Source organism: Plecotus auritus, assembly GCF_963455305.1.
Source record: "Plecotus auritus genome assembly, chromosome: 12".
NCBI lineage: Eukaryota > Metazoa > Chordata > Mammalia > Chiroptera > Vespertilionidae > Plecotus > Plecotus auritus.
In genome coordinates, this window is record NC_137778.1 from 27423984 (window position 1) to 27441397 (window position 17414).

A 17414-nucleotide genomic window follows, 5' to 3' on the forward strand; every position below is an offset into this window, starting at 1 on the left:
AACAGGTGCATAAAAACTGTCAAAAAACACTTAAATCTCAAGACAGACTGTCAGTTGTATTAAAAAATATGGTGTTACATAACCATGCACTCTCAACACGTCCAGCGTGTTACCGCTTGGAAAGTCTTTTCTCCTTGCTAGCAACCCAGCAATGTTAATCCATCCCATGAAACAAAAGGCCGTGGTCCTTTAACCTCTCGATGGAGGATTTGGGTTGGATGTGTCTGCGTGCACGCATGTGTATGGGGCATGGGGGTGGATGAAAATCATGGAGGGGAAAATTCTCTCTTCTGCAACTGAATCTTCTTTCAGTTTCCAAGATCCCCATTTGTAAACTAAGCTAACTGAGGGGAAAAAAGAACTCCCAGAGTTCTGGGAGGCATACTTGAAATTGTTCCTTTTAAGGAAAACAAACAATTTATCATGTAATAAGGTGACATTTCAATTAAAATTAGCAGAGGATGGCAGAGAGAGGGAAAATGCATTGTTTAGAGCTTTGTGAATTACAACTATTTCAAGCAAATGTATAAAGGCACTACTTGGTTAAAATCAGTTAAAGCAGAGGATAAATAATGTCTGCCTTCATGATAAAGGCTGGTGACCCTTGAGCTCTGGCAAAGGTCAGGGCTGTACATTAACATTCACTTTATTATATTTTTAAAGACAATAGTTATGTATTAGTAACTCTAAAATTGGATGAAAGAACCAACCATTTCTGAGTTAAGTACTCTCTTGCACATAATATGCATCATAAAAGCATATTAACTTAGTCAAATCAAAAGTTTAATACGGTCTTGCTTGCATTTTATAGAGCGATGTCTTGGTTTCAGCATTGGCTCCTAATCTACCAAATAGCTGGATGGCCATGGCCAACTCAGTTACATTTTTGAAGCGTCATTTATTTTTTAAATTGTAATATGATAGTGGATGGGGGTGGGATGAGAGAGACAGCCTTGTTAATATTTACTTTGGTTCTAAAACGAGTAAAATGCTATGATTTATGAAATTCTACCTGGTGTAAAAGTGTCCCTTCTGGACGTCCCCTGGTAGACTGCTAGAGCCAGCAGACTGAAATGATGAGGCAGGTGTTTGCTTGCTTTTTGTTTTTTCCTGTATCCTGACATTTAGATTGCTTTTGGTTTTGCTTTTTCATGTTTGTGTGCATTCCGGAGGGCTATTCTAGGTCAGGTTTCTCAGGAAATAGATCCTGAGATGGAGATGTGTGCACAAAATTTTATTGGGGAATGTGTTTAAGGACAACTGTACAAGGTCAGGGAAGCCAGGACTGGGCAGAGAGGGACTGGTTGTGATGCAGTTGCAACAAAGGACTCAGCCAATCTCCGGGGGAGTTCTGACTCCTCGTTCTTCCCAACTGAGGCAAGGGGACCAGTGTTTTGCACCCCAACTATTAGTCCTTGGTTGCAGACTGTCTTTGCCAAGGTCAGTCTCTGTAGCCTAGGGCAGTGGTTGGTAAACCGCGGCTCGCAAGCCACATGCGGCTCGCGAGCCATGGTTTGCCGCTCTGTTGATTAATGAGTTTGCCGACCACTGTCATATACTACCCTTTACCTCTTTGCACACAGTATGCCACAATTGCCTAATCCTCACAGCTTCCAACTACACGGTAACATTTAGTCTAGTCCACTGGTCAGCAAACTCTTTAGTCAACAGAGCGGCGGTTTGCTGACCACTAGCCTAGGGCAACTCATTGGAGAGAGAAGCACTAGTGAGCCATTAGCAGCCCACACTTCCCACAGCTGGGGGAAGGGGTGCCTCAGTCTTGAAAGGGTCACCTGGGCAGTGCACAGTACCAATTGCAACGACAAATACAGGAGCGGTTCCCATGGTTCTTGTAGTTTCTCCCTTACTAGATGTGTGACCTTAGACAAGGTGTGCGGGAAGCCGCCCATTGTCTTCAGCACCAGCAGAGAGGTGTGGACAAGGAACCCGGGAGGCTGGTGACCCTTGGGCTCTGGCAAAGGTCAGGGCTGTACACCCACTGTTTAGTCCAGACAATGGTAGCTGAAGCAACTTCCCTACCAGACAGTCATGTAAATCCTTACTGATAAGATAGTCTGCCTGTTACCGTAAACTGCCTGCCTAAAGGCTATAGGTGTATCCCAAATTGAATAAAAGGATGGCGAGGCTGGAGCCCAGGTGGAGTCCTTCCTCTTGAGCTGGGCTCCCGCCTGGTCCCCCAATATTTCCAAATTATTGTTTCTTGTCTCGTCTCTTTCATTTGTGTGTGGCCCCTCTTCCAGAGCCCGAACCCTGAACCACGCGGGACATGGGTCATTCATAAAGATGCTTAATGTTTGTGCTTCTTAACCCACACTTTCCTCATTCCCAAGCTGGGGAGGATAACAGAACCAGGCAAAGGTGCCATGAAGACTAAAGAAACAATATTTGTAAAGCATCCAGCAGAGCTCCTGACAGGTAATGGGCTTTTTAAAAATACAAGCTTCAACCTTGTATCAAATGATAATCCTTCATGTCTAAGGAGAGTTTCAAAAGAGAAGGAAGAGCTGACAAATATTAGGTGTCCCCGGAGGTCAGTCCACATGAAAATGTTTTCCTGTTGTAAACTGCCTTGTTCCATTTGGAATCTGGGTTGTGCTTTCCACCCCCTGAAGGATGTCACGCTTGTTGGGGGTGGTGGGGGGTGGTGGTGGGGGGAAACAACACATATTGAAATGATGTAATCTCTCCCACCCACAATCTCCTCATCTCATCTCCACACCACCCCCCAGATCTGGCATTAGTCAGCATTCACTGTTAAGAGCTAGGGACTGAGACAGGAAGTATCCTCCAGACAGGCTCTTTCTGTCCTGCTTGTACATGAACTTGAGGGGCTCTCCCTATGTATCCTGCAAATCCCACTGACATCAGTACATTACGAAGCAGAGGGTTTGGATGAGATAGAGGGGAGGTGGACAGAAATATTTAGTGATTTTGCCAAATTCCTTTTTAAAGACGAAACCAAGCCAAAAACAGATGGCATGTACAATTCCCAACACTGTTTTCCCGTTGGAAGGTATTAATATTATTGTTGTTTTATCCTTATGATTGGGAACAAGTTAGTTTCTGTAATGGGCAAGGGTTTTTTCCAGAAGGAATTGCATTCTAAGGAAGATCAAAGTGTGGGTGTTTGGTCTGATACACATTTCCTCTCTGTTTAAATGCTGGGCCTTATGTTCTGTTTCAAAATTCTGGTGTGCATGTCAAATAGTTGGGGCTGAGAGAGAGAGAGAGATAGTTCTGTTGTTTCATTCATTTATGCATTCATTGGTTGATTCTTATATGTGCTGTAACGGAGCACGTCCCCCGGAGATAGACCACCGAGACCAATTGGATCAAACAGGGAAAAGTTTATTGCAGATTCGAATCTGGGCCCCGCCGTAGCTGACGCAGCAGCAGGCAAGTGCCGTGGCGAGAGCGCTGTTGAAAGGAGCAGTCCCTTCCTTTATACCCCTTCCCTCTATAACCGTTGGCCTGGCATTCCCTGATTGGCCCCTTTGAATGACCCGCGAATGTGGGACCCCTTTGTCCTGGACTTTTCCTAATATGGTTCGCTCGCGCAGTGAGGAAGTTCTACACCGGACCTTTCCCTATATGGGTTGTTTGTTACAGAGACAGCTCTGTAATGCCTCTGGCAGGTAGGGGAGTGGTGGTCAGGCAGAAACTATTTCTTTTATTTATGGAACGGGGAGTTCTATAGTGCCTGCGGGGGGTGACCTTTCCAAGTGGTTGTTTTAAATTTTTCTACTCTGACTCTAGACCCCGAGGTCTAGTCCCTTCCTGCCCTCCACATGTGCCTTGACCGGGGATCAAACCCGCAACCTTGGCATATTGCTTACTCCCCCCTTCCTTCTTCATTTGCCCCCAGAGCTTCCTTCTGGCTTTTCTCCTGCTCAGTGTCAGCCAGTCTGATGCAACCATCACAGCAGGCCAGAGAAGGAGATGCGATGTCATAAAACCAAACCCTGTTGGTAAATATTTTGATTTCAGAAAAGCTGAAAAACAGTTGTTATTTCGGAAGTTGGAGGGAGGGCCAGGTTCAGGGAGGAAATTCCTGAAAAGGAACCTGGCCCTGGCAATGACAAGCTCTGTAGCCGGGAGATATTTTTACCTTTGAATATGGAACAGGAAGATCATTTTCTCAAAACATTAGCGTGAAACTGAACTGTTACCAGCCCGCCAGCAACATATAATAGAAAAGAAGAAAATCACTTGCGCCCCAACCATGGAGAACTTAAAACCGTAACAATAAAACAAACGAAAAAGACCCAAACAAACTAAAACCGCTTTTCATTCCACTTGTGAGCACAACAATCCCATCCCTCAGGGTGTATTGGTTTTTATTTTCACTTATTTACATTCAGGCATTCATTTTGCCTTTCTTTAAAAGAGTCTGAGGTGTCTAAGGAACGAAAGTAGTTTTTCTCGATTATTTTTATTAGCACTATTCATTGTGTCATCTTTATGATAATATAAAGTTTCAGGTTCTTTTTTTTCTTCTTTAAAGAAAGTAGCTAACAAGTGTCTGAGAAATATTAGTCAATTAAAACTCTGTTCACTTTATACCTTCAGTTTTGCTAAAAAGAGATGGTCAACGGCCTTGTGACTGATTCATACCTGACACTTTGTCAAAATTTAACCGATTGTGTTTACGTGGCACAACCTCAACATAAAGGAAGTCTTGTGCCAAATTACAGAGTTGTGGGGGGCAGCACTGAATGCTCATGAGACTGTGGGGAGGGTGGGCTGGAGGTGTGAGGAGAGGGTCTTGGGGTGATCTGACATATTTAAGCATCTCTCAACATTCCCTTGGGGCCTCTCACTTTCTGGACCCTCACCCCTTCCTTGGCTTTGCTGTGCCACAGCCTTCCACCTTCGCGGCCCTGGTGGCTCACCTGCTGAGTGAGCAATTTCTTGCTCTGCAAATGCTAAGTTCTCCCCCTCATCCTCTCACATGCCCAGAGTTTCTTCTCCTCCCACCACTTTCAGACTTGGATCAAGCCATACAGCACAGGCCTAGTACACATACTATACATGCTGCCGTGTCTACCATGCAGCAGCCACCAACATGATGGAATCCAGAGGGTGGGGTGCTCCACCCCACGAAGCAAACTTCACCCAATGGCGAGAAGAAATAGGTGGGAACTGGCCAGATAAATTCCCTCTTCTCCCTCACTCCCATGGACCGCCCTGAAACATCATTTCTGAATACAGCCTGTGTGCACAGGTTCCTACTGGACATGTCTGCTGTGCCCCCAGATACGTCTTTTACTGTCATTGCAAAGCACTGGCCAGCACAGTATTGCTTCTTCTTCCTCCCTCCATCTGACCTCCTGACTAGAGCATCAGTAGTCAACCCTTGCCTGGGGAACTGTCTCCTGAGAGGCCTGAGCTAAGATAGGAGGGCAGCATGAAGTCTATCGAGAAATTAGTCTTCTCAACAACCCTCATGGATGGACTGCTGTCTGAATCGTAGAAAAAGGATGTCCAAGTACAAATCCCTCTGAGATGCTGGGGATGCTAGACAGTCCCCCATTAAGATCTCAAGAGAAGAGGGGGCCCAAATATGTGTCTATGAAGGGAAGGGGAGGACAGGTTTAGTGACTCCTCAGAGCAGCAAGTCTGCAGGACTACGTGGACACAGAGTGGCCCTCAGCAACCAGTGGATAGAAGTAGCCCAGCCTTAGTGGTTGTGATGAGGGATCTTCACAGGAAATCCTCTACAGGGAAATAGAGGAGGAGAGAGTGTGGTGGGTGGGACCCGGAGGTTTGAGAGAACTTGCTCAGAAGAACTTGTGAGGTCCCTCTTAGAAGTATTAGAATTATTTGGAAATTTGGGAAAGGGGAGGATTGAGAGAGGGTTAACGGTTCTGAAATACAAGTTGGACCAAAGCCAACTTTGATAATGCAGTCATTGAGTAACAGTGACTAGCAGCATTTTACACTAGCTAGCCACAGTGTGATAACTATTTGTGGTCTACTCTTGCGGTGTTTCTGTGGAGCAGAATGACCACTATGAGGCCACTGACTAATGGGATATGCCATGAATGGCTCTACTTTATTTGTTTTCCTACATCCTAAGCCCATTAGCCAATCTGAGAGATACTCCATTTCTCTTAGGAACATACCATACTACACCACAATGTCAAGATTTCTGACTAGGACATTCAAGTTGACACTTGAAAAGATATGTTCTAGGGGTTGGGCTCCTTATTCTAAACCCTCTGTTTATAATGAAAGCTTCCAGATACTCTCAAATTATGCTTGAGAAATTATTAGTAACCAGAGGCCCGATGCAACGATTCATGCACTGGTGGGGGGGGTGTGGCCTGCGGGGATCAGCCCACTGTGGGAGTGCTGCTCATCCCAGTCAGCTGAGCAGCTATTTCTGCTGTGGGAGCAGCCGCTCATCCCGGTCAGCCGAGCGGCTGTGGACTCGCCCTCTGGGTGGCGCTCACACTGTGGGAGCACACTGACCACCAGGGGGCAGCTCCTGTGTTGAGTGTCTGCCCCCTGGTGGTCAGTGTGCATCACAGAGACTGGTCGACTGGTTGTTCTGCCGTTTGGTCGCTGGGCTTTGATATATATATAGAGATTATTAAACTTGGGGGAAAAAGTGACTACAGGAAAGAGCCAACAATACAACAGGTAGGTAAGACAGCAGAATGAGACTTCTTCATTTACATCTTAGATTACCTGTGTCACAATTTCCAAATCCAGGAACAACAGAGGGGCCTGCCCAGTGGTATAGCATAAGTGTCTATATACCAAGGAGATGAATACAACATAGTTGCAGTCATGAACATATTCCCCACAAGCTAGTCAAAATAGCTCAAAAGTTCATACCAGCTATACTCATTAAATCCCTATTTTGGAATCTTATGATTTCTTTTTCCTTTTAACCCTATCTTTGAGTAGAGAGATGATTATTATTTGAAATTTAAAGTAAAAGCAATGACATAGCAATAAAACTTCAGAATTATCACACAACAAGATTTAAGGTTTAAAATCTACTTTATTAATATCTATTTTATTTATCACATGGCAAGATTTAAGGTTTAACATCAATGTCTACTGCTTATTCTAGTTGACATTCAATTGTGTCATATTTAGATATACATTATGATGTATACACAAAAGTAACAAATGGATCTTGTGCATTGCTGTTCATTCCCTGCCCTTCCCCTCCCTCCGCACCTGCTGGTATAACTTTTTAAATTCAACCCACGGATCAAATTTTATTGATTTTCCTTGATGTATCTTCAGTATCATAGCACTTGACATATGGTAGATATTCAAGGAATGTATGTATAAAGAATGAAATTTATCAAAGGTAATCACTCTAATGGGTCAAATCTTTTAAAACCATCTCCTATTCTAAAAAATCTAAACAGGCTTTCCTCTTAGGCTAAATAGACACGTTTCAAAAGAAGACATACAGAAGGCCCAGAGACATATAAAAACATGCTCAAAGTTGCTAATCATCTGAGAGATGTAAATCAAAACGACAATGAGGTACCATCTCACACCTGTCAGAATGGCTATGATCAACAAATCAACTAACGATAAGTGCTGGCAAGGATGTGGAGAAAAAGGAACCCTCTTGCACTGCTGGTGGGACTGCAGACTGATGCAGCCACTGTGGAGAACAGTATGGAGTTTCCTCAAAAAATTAAAAATGGAACTTCCATTTGACCCAGTAATCTCACTTCTAGGAATATATCCTAAGAAAACAGAAACACTAATCAAAAAGGATATATGCACCCCTATGTTCATAGCAGCACAATTTACAATAGCTAAGATTTAGAAACAGCCCAAGTGCCCATCAGCAGATGAGTGGATTAGAAAACTGTGGTACATCTACACAATGGAATACTATGCTGCTGTGAAAAAGAAGGGATTCTTACCATTTGCAACAGCATGGATGGACCTGGAGAGCATTATGCTAAGTGAAATAAGCCAGTCGGAGAAAGAGAAATATCACATGATCTCACTCATTTGTGGAATATAATGAACAACATAAACTGATGAACAAAGATAGAACCAGAGTCATAGAAGCATCGAACAGACTGTCCAACCTATGAGGGAAGGCAGGGGTGAGGGGATAAGAGACCAACCAAAGCACTTGTATGCATGCATATGAGCATAACCAATGGACACAGAAGGGTGTGTGTGTGAGGGTATGTGCTGGGGGTTGGGGGGTGACTGGGGAGAGGTCAATGGGGAAAAAAGGAGACTTATGTAATACTTTAAGCAATAAAGAATTTAAGTTAAAAATAAATACATAAATAAATAAAACACATACTTAATCAAATATTTTAAAAATTATAAGATGCATAATTATTTTATGTAACACTCTAAGAGAAAAAGTAAAATGCTGCCAATTAAACCTAAATACATTAATTTTAAGATGCATCCTGAATTCACAGATTTTAAAATGTGAAAAATGTGCATCACAAAGTCAATGGAAAACCATCGTTCCAGCCTTCACTGGGAGAAGATAGTAAAAAAATAACATATAAATAAATATGTAATTATAAATAAAATAAAATTACAAATTGTGGTTAAGTGCCATAAAACTAAAATAAGGTGTAGGCTTCCCTTGAAAAAACAAACAAAAAAACAAACAACAACAAAAAATAAACTTGGTTTTAAATTGTGATCATTTCAAATGAACAGACATTTGTGGAGGCTTTCAGCTCAAGAGTCTGCCAAATTGGACTGTCATTTATTTACTAAAATAAGTGGAAACTTTGATGCACTGTATAAAATATGTAATGCAGATTAAATTAACTTCTTGAAAAGGGAGGCCATAATCTATTTTCTGACCAGTGACAAGACCCAGGAGAACCTGAGAAATTTCAACCAATCAGCAATGCGTTGATCACGTGATGCTCACAAGCAGAATACTTGTCTTCCATCAGATCTCAGAACACAGTAACTGACTTGAGCAGTAGTTGGGTCTTAAGTTCTCTACCATTTGTAAACATTTTTATGAGTAAAACCTTCTTACTTTCATTGTTTGTCACTCATTTTTTTCTCAGTTGACTCAATGATTTAAGTCAAGTTTCAAAAATAGATAAGACTGGAAATAGTCACACGTACAGCTTTCCCCTAACACCGCTGGATTTAGTGGACAAAACGTTTCAAAGCTATTTTTACCTTAGTTTAAAAGGTAAATTAAATTTACAAGTTTTGCAAAAGGGCAAAATAACCCTGGTGTCTTTTTCCCCCCCCAGTATTATTATTCTGTTTCTGATGAGATATAAAGAAAGGCATTTGCTAGTGGAAATACAGCATTGATTTGAAGGTGAGACCATTTTTTTTCACAAGAGCAATAAAGAATAATGTGACCATAAAGAAATGTACTAATGGGGCGATAAGGACACATATATAATACCTTAATCAATAAAGAAAAAAAAATGTACTGAAGTCAAAACTAAAGGTTTCATAAGAAAACAGCTATGGAGATTTTCCTTGGGTGCACAAGAGTCACCTGAAAAGATGGGCAACTGGAGTCTCCTGAACCAGAACTTATAGGTCAAAAAGAAAGAGGAGAAAGATGAGACACGTGTGTATTGTTATGGAGGCCCCTGGAGCAGAAGTGTGGAATGCCAGCTGCCAGGTGACAGCTGATGCCAGCTCCTGGACATTACACTTAAACCTAGGACTTCAGTCCCTGCTGTCTGCTGAAAAGCTCCACTGTGTCACCATCAGATTCTGCCTGTCCCTGGCCTCCTTGCTAAGACCTATGGAGTGATCTGTGTCCTCTGCTCTGGACTTGTATCATTCTGGACTCTTTTCTTTTGTGGGCCGAATGCAACATGTTTCTAAAAACCCTCATTGCTTCCTGCTTTTCTGGTTGGGAAAAAAAAATGCGAATAGAAGCAAAATAAGAATGGGTGGAAGTATGGTAAAGGGCATTGGGCCTGCTTGTAATCACAGGTGCCTTGTTAGGACTGATTTATGTTTGGCCAATTTGGAAAATGTTTTTACCAAAACAATCCAGACCTAATTCATAGAGCTGTGTAGTCTTTCACCCTCAATCCGATTTAAACTACTAACATGATTTAAGCTCTGAAAAGCACACGTTGCCTAAGGCAAGAATTTAAAGTGAGAGTCAAGTTCGCAGTCTTTTACAAAGTATACTTTCTCACCCCCTGTCACTTCTCTAGTTACCAAATCTTTTCCAACCTGTCTGGACCTTCTGTGACTCGGACATAAATCAGGAGAAATGTGGTTGGAAATGGGTTCCTTTTCTTCAAAGCAACTTGTACCCACCTCATTGGAGCATTAGAACTCCGTAACGGCACACATGGTTTCCATTATGCCAACGGGAAAACCTGCCTTCGCTGCTCCAAACTGTCTCTCTGGTGTATGAGATCACAGTCCAAGCTGATTTAAAAAAAAAAATAGGAAGAATTCCTTGGATTAAAATCAAGAAGGGGTCTTCTAGGACCTGAGATCTCATTTCTTCTGCTGATAGACACATAGAGAAGAGGCTGACGTGTGGTGGCTTGGCATGGTCTCTGATATGAAATTTCTGGACTTTAAATACCACTATCCTCTGGGGATTTCAGAACTCCTCTGAGGCTGTTCCCAGCCTGAGCCAGATGATCACAAGAGGCCTGGGAACAAACATAAGACATGCAGCCTTGAGGCAACAGCAGTATGTTCACAGCTTTTTTTCTTCTTCTGTTTTTCTTTTTTATTACTCTCTTCCTCTATCTCCTCCCTGCCCTCTCTTCCACTCCCCCTTCTTTCCTTCCTTCCTTCCTTCCTTTTTTCCTCCTTCCTACTCTTCCTCCTTCCTTCTTTCCTACTTCATACCTTTATTATTGATGTCTTGTACTTTATCTTTGAGTTTTATGGTGTATTTCTCAGCATGCTGGACAGGTACAAAAGGTTAAAAATTGATAAATATCTCTCAAATGCCTTTTTCTAATTCCCTCATTTATTTTCTAAGATTATTATTATTTTTACTCTGCTACTGCTTTCATCAGTAGGGAATAGCATTGAAGTTCATAGACAAGTGGGTTAACTGCCATAATAAATAGATCTTTATGTGCCATTGGGAGACCAAGAAACTCCAAGAAAACACTTATCAAAGTTCCTCCCAGTGAGTACATGCATACATCCTGCCCTGCAAAAATTATTGAAAAAATAGATTATTGTGTACTGAATATGCATTAATTCATTTAATAAGCATTAACTGAGCACCTACTCTGTGCTAAGAACTCTTCTAGGTGCCACAGATAAAGTGGGGAACACATGAGACGAAGCTCTGACTTACTTGATGGTGTAAGGGACAAGGCACTTTGTACATAGGACTTTATTTGATGTTCCCGAGAACTTTGTAAGCTGTATATTATGATTCCCAGTTTACACATGAGAAAAATGAAACGACAGAAGGTTAAATGATCACAGTTCCTCAGGGAAAGAGCCTGGATCTCCACACAAATTTATCTGGTTCCAAAGCCTTTCTACTTTCTGCTATCCGCATGGCCTCAGAGGCTAATGAAATCATGAGAGATATTGGAGGGTGAGGCCCACTAGGCAGAGTGCCAATTGAGAGGGATCCAGATGAGAGACCTGGCAAAGGCTGGAGCAGCCCCTGAGAGTTGCATGGAGGCATCCAGGCTGAAGGATACAAAGACAGAGTTTAGACAAAGAAGGGAGGGAAAACATAAAGGGGCAGAGGCACATGTGTGCATGGCTGAGTTAGACAATGAATAGAGACAGCTTAGAGGGGAAAAAAAAAAAGATTCTCATAGGAGAAAATCAGGAGACAGAGCCAATGAGAGAGGGAGGTCTGGGGCACATTGTGGTGTGCCAGGAAAGCCAGACTTCACACTGCAACCTGGGACGGTAGAGAATGTGGGAGGGTGGACTTAGATGTGACAGTCAATGTCCTCCTGCTCTATTATTGCTAAAGATTTTTTTTTTTAACTCTTCAAACTTATCTTTTCCTTATCAGTGAAATAGAGGATAATCATCAACATGTTTTTGGTTGACTTCAAGAATGACCAACATTGGTAAACCGTGGGACAAAAGGACTAGCATTTGATGAGAATTCCACCCTGGATATATGTTTTAATACCCACTCAGATTCTTCTTTGGACAGGCTTGGTGCTCACACAACTGGATAGATACATGAGTATTTAGCCAATAAAACTGGTTGAAGAATGTGAGAAATTTATCTACTGCATGAAGTCATTGTTTCATATTTGTCTGAAGCTCCCAGCGGACGCCGCACACCAGATTTTTGTTCCCCTCTGCTTTCCACATTGCTCTTTCCCACGAGGAGATCTTTTGATATCAGCATGGGGTCTATGGAATTCTTTGGGGGTGAAAGGTGTCTTTTCTATTATAGTAACTTTTTATTTAACCAGTTCACTTCCATGTAAAAACTGCTATTGGTGCAATCAAATTAGAAGAGGCACACCAGATTCGTTTTTTAATTTTCCTCTGGTTGGGCGAAGTTGCTGAGCAAATTTGTTGAGCAGCTGGAATTGTTGAGGTCACACTAACATTGAAATAAGAAGGTCCTGACACCAAGATATCCAGAGATCTGAATAATTCTGGGCTGCCTCCAATTTTAAAATCCATTTCTCCAGGCTGTTCCTTTCTTCTTTCCTTTCTCCCACACTGGTTTCTGGCTTTTCCCCTTTTACTAATGAACCCAATGCTCTGTGAATTTTTAAATTTTGCTTGCTGTAATAGAAACAGTTCCTATGGTATAACCTTTAGGTCAATTCTATCAAATATTATTTGCTCAGTCTGTTCAGAAAAAAAAAAAAAGAATAAAATCACTTTCTTCAGCCCAGATCTTGTGTAATTGCACAAATTCTCTGATTTAGCTGGCTCAGCAAATCTATCCCAAGGTGCTTTGACCCAGAGATGGGAGGAAATTCATTATGCATTCCTTGCTCAAATTGTGACCTGCATATAATGATGGGAACATCAACCTTGGTCACCCTGCTTTCCCTTTAGTCTCATTTCTTCTGAACTTCAGACTAATTTGTTTCTGGCTGCATAGCCTGAGGACATAGTGGAGTCTGACCAAGGGGTTGCCTGAGACCTGGATTTTCACACCATGAAGCTGGTAACAGTTTTGACTTCAATGCCTTGAAAAGTAGGTGATTTCAATTGCCCTGTTTCCTTTCAGGGAAAATGCTTTCTTTGCACCTAAACAATCTTCCGGTGCTTTTGACTGACAAGCATATTGTTATGATTATGACGGGACTTCTTGACTCCTGCAAGGGATAGCATTTAAAACTGCCCGAAAATCACATAGTCATATCAATTGATGCAGAAAAAGCATTTGACAAAATCCAACAACCTTTCTTGATAAAAACTCTCAACAAAGTGGGAATAGAAGGATCATACCTCAACATAATAAAAGCCATATATGTTAACCCCACAGCTAACATCATATTCAATGGGCAAAAACTAATACCATTTCACCTAAGAACAGGAACAAGACAGGGATGCCCACTCTCACCACTCCTGTTCGACATAGTACTGGAAGTACTAGCCATTGCTATCAGACAAGAAGAAGAAATCAAAGGCATCCAAATTGGAAAAGAAGAAGTAAAGCTGTCCTTATTTGCAGATGACATGATACTGTACATAAAAAACCCAAAAGACTCCATCAAAAAACTACTAGACTTAATAAATGAATTCGGCAATGTAGCAGGATACAAAATTAATGCCAAGAAATCTATGGCATTTCTATAAACCAATAGTGAACTTACAGAAAGAGAGACTAAAAGAGCAATCCCATTTACCATCGCACCAAAAAAATTAAAATACCTAGGAATAAACTTAACTAAGGAGGTAAAAGACCTATACGTGGAAAACTACAGGACACTGAAAAAAGAGATAGAGGAAGACGTAAACAGATGGAAGAACATACCATGTTCATGGATTGGTAGAATCAACATCATTAAAATGTCCGTACTACCCAAAGCAATCTATAGATTCAATGCACTCCCCATTAAAACACCAACGGCATATTTCACAGACCTAGAAAGAACTCTCCAAAAATTCATCTGGAATAAAAAAAAGACCCCTGAATAGCCACAGCAATCCTGAGAAAGAAGAACAAAGTAGGTGGGATCTCAATACCAGATTTCAAGCTGTATTACAAAGCCACTGTTCTGAAAACAGCCTGGTACTGGCACAAGAACAGACATATACACCAATGGGAGAGAATAGAGAATCCAGATATCGACCCAAACCACTATGCTCAATTAATATTTGACAAAGGAGGCATGAACATACAATGGAGTCAAGACAGTCTCTTCAATAAATAGTGTTGGGAAAATTGGACAGATAGATGCAAAAAAATGAAACTAGACCACCAACTTACACCATACACAAAAATAAACTCAAAATTGATACAGGACTTAAACATAAGATGGAAAACCATAAAAATACTAGAGGAATCCATAGGCAGAGAAATCTCAGACATATGCTGAAGCAATTTCTTCACCGATACCGCTCCTAGGGCAATGAAAACTAAAGAGAAAATGAATAAATGGGACTACATCAAAATAAAAAGCTTTTGCACAGCAAAAGAAATCATCAACAAAACAACAAGAAAGCCCACTGTATGGGAGAACATATTTGCAAATTTTATCACTGATAAAGGTTTAATCTCCAACATCTACAGGGAACTTATACAACTTATAAAAGGAAGATAAATGATCCAATAAAAAAATGGGCAACGGACCTAAATAGAATCTTTTTGAAAGAAGACAGAAGGAAGGCCAAGAGACATATGAAAACATGCTCAAAGTCACTAATTATCCAAGAGATGCAAATCAAAACGGCAATGAGATACCATCTCAAACCTGTCAGAATGGCTATCATCAACAAATCAACAAACGACAAGTGTTGGCGAGGATGCAGAGAAAAAGGAACCCTCGTGCACTGCTGGTGGGAATGCAGACTTGTGCAGCCACTGTGGAGAACAGTATGGAGTTTCCTCAAAAAACTAAAAATGGAACTCCCATTTGACCCAGTAATACCACTTCTAGGAATATATCCCAAGAAACTAGAAACACCAACCAGAAAGGATATATGTACCACTATGTTCATAGCAGCACAATTCACCGTAGCTAAGATTTGGAAACAGCCCAAATGCCCATCAGCAGATGAGTGGATTAGAAAACTATGGTACATCTACACAATGGAATACTATGCTGCTATAAAAAAGAAGGAATTCTTACCATTTGCAGCAGCATGGATGGACCTGGAGGGCATTATGTTAAGTGAAATAAGCCAGGCAATGAAAGAAAAATACCACATGATCTCACTCATTTATGGAAAATAAAGCACATTATAACCTGATGAACCAAAAGATAGATACAGAGGCAGTAAAGCACCAAACAGACTGTCAAATTACAGCGGGAAGGCTGGGGAGTGTTGGGGAGGGAGGGAAATAGATCAACCAAAGGACCTGTATGCATGCATATAAGCACACTAATGGACACAAGACACTGTGGGGGCGCGGGGGGTGGGATGATGGCATGCGACAGGGGGAAAAAATAAAATAAAGAGCCAGCCCTAAAAAATAAGCAAATAAATAAATAAAATAAAACCGCCCCGAGACTGGCACAAATCAAAATATTCATTAACTTAAACTATGCCAGCTAAAATGGAAGAGCCAAAATTGTAGTGTTTTATATTATGTCAGAAGTCCATGAACACAGTGCAAAACTGCTTAACTCTTTCCCTGCCTAAAGAAAAGTGTCGTATATAATAGAAGATATCTGGATATTTTTTCAAAACTCTACCTACCATACAAATGCCTTATATTTCTCACCTTATAGTATCCATTGATTGTTTGGGATTATTGACTCAACTAACTTCTTTGTTCCCATGGATTCATTTGACCCTTCACCTATTACGTGCAGCGCACTGTGTTTGACTTCTTGCAGAGAGAAACTAAGTTCTTGCCCACAGTTGCTGGTGATCTATGAGAAACAAGACACGTCCATTAATAGCTATAACATACCAAGTGGGATAAAGGTGACATGATAGGTATAGATAAGTTGCCAAGGTCATTTAATTAAGGCAAAATCACTTCCACCCTGGGAACAATAAATTAGACATCTAGGTGTGGACAAAAAGGGGCCACAAGCTAACCTGACAAGCTCAGGGAAGGCCTGCATGGCAGTCTTGCAAGCTCAAAGACCTACAGTAACCACAAAGGATGGTCTGAAATTAAAACTATAACTAAAAGCAGTTATGGTGGGTAGTCACGTCCTAGACTAAGATCTTCCCTGACAAGGTCAATCTTTACCTTAACTGAGCCTTTCTGCATCTAAGATAACATATCCTTGAAATGTCAGGGTAACTTGTTAGCTTCCCTTTTTCAGGACCCCTCAGGGCACAACCAAATGCCCTGGGCCCCAGGACAGATACCACAAATTCCTTCATTGTTATTGTTATAACTAGAGGCCTGGTGCACAAAATTCATGCATGGGAGGTGGGGGGTGTGTCCCTCAGCCCAGCCTGCACCCTCTCCAATTCAGGACTGCTGGCTCCCAACCGCTGACTTGCCTGCCTGCCTAATTGCCCCTAACCACTTCTGCCTGCCAGCCTGATCACCCCTTAACCACTCCCCTGCCAGCCTGATAGACGCCTAACTGCTCCGCTGCTGGCCTGATTGCCCCTAACTGTCCTCACCTGCAAGCCTGGTCGCCCCCACTGCCCTTCTCTGTTGGCCTGGTAACCTCTAACTGCCCTCCCTTGCCAGCCTGGTCACCCACAACTGCCCTCCCCTGCAGGGCTGGTCACCCCCAACTGTCCTCCCCTTCAGGCCTGGTCTTCTCAACTGCCCTCCCCTGCTGGCCTGATTGCCCACAACTGCCCTGCCCTGCTGGCCATCTTGTGGGGCCATCTTGTGTCCATATGGGGGCAGCCATCTTTGACCACATGGGGGCAGCCAACTTGTGTGTTGGAGTGATGGTCAATTTGCATATTACTCTTTTATTAGGTAGGATGTTAATTATTGACTGTTAACTATCCTGTACCCACCTAAGTAAAAGAAGTATGTGTCTATCATTTTACTTTTTACCCAATCCCAGAGGTTCCCCTGCTCCTTTGCTTTCTCCAGCCTCCATTGGATTTCATGTCACCCACTTATGTCTCCTCCTTTGTAATGTATAAAACAAGGTGAAAAACTGCCATTCTCTGGAGTATTATCCCAATACATTGAGATTCTGCTTCTCAGCAATTGTCAACAGTTTAGCTCAAATAAACTCACAAAAATCCTTTACAGGTTTGAATGTTTTTTATGTTAACATAGGGGTTATCAGTCCAGTCTCCAGTTTTTCAAGAATTTTCCCTCCCTTCATTGGTGATGGGCACTTGGCAGCCTTTAT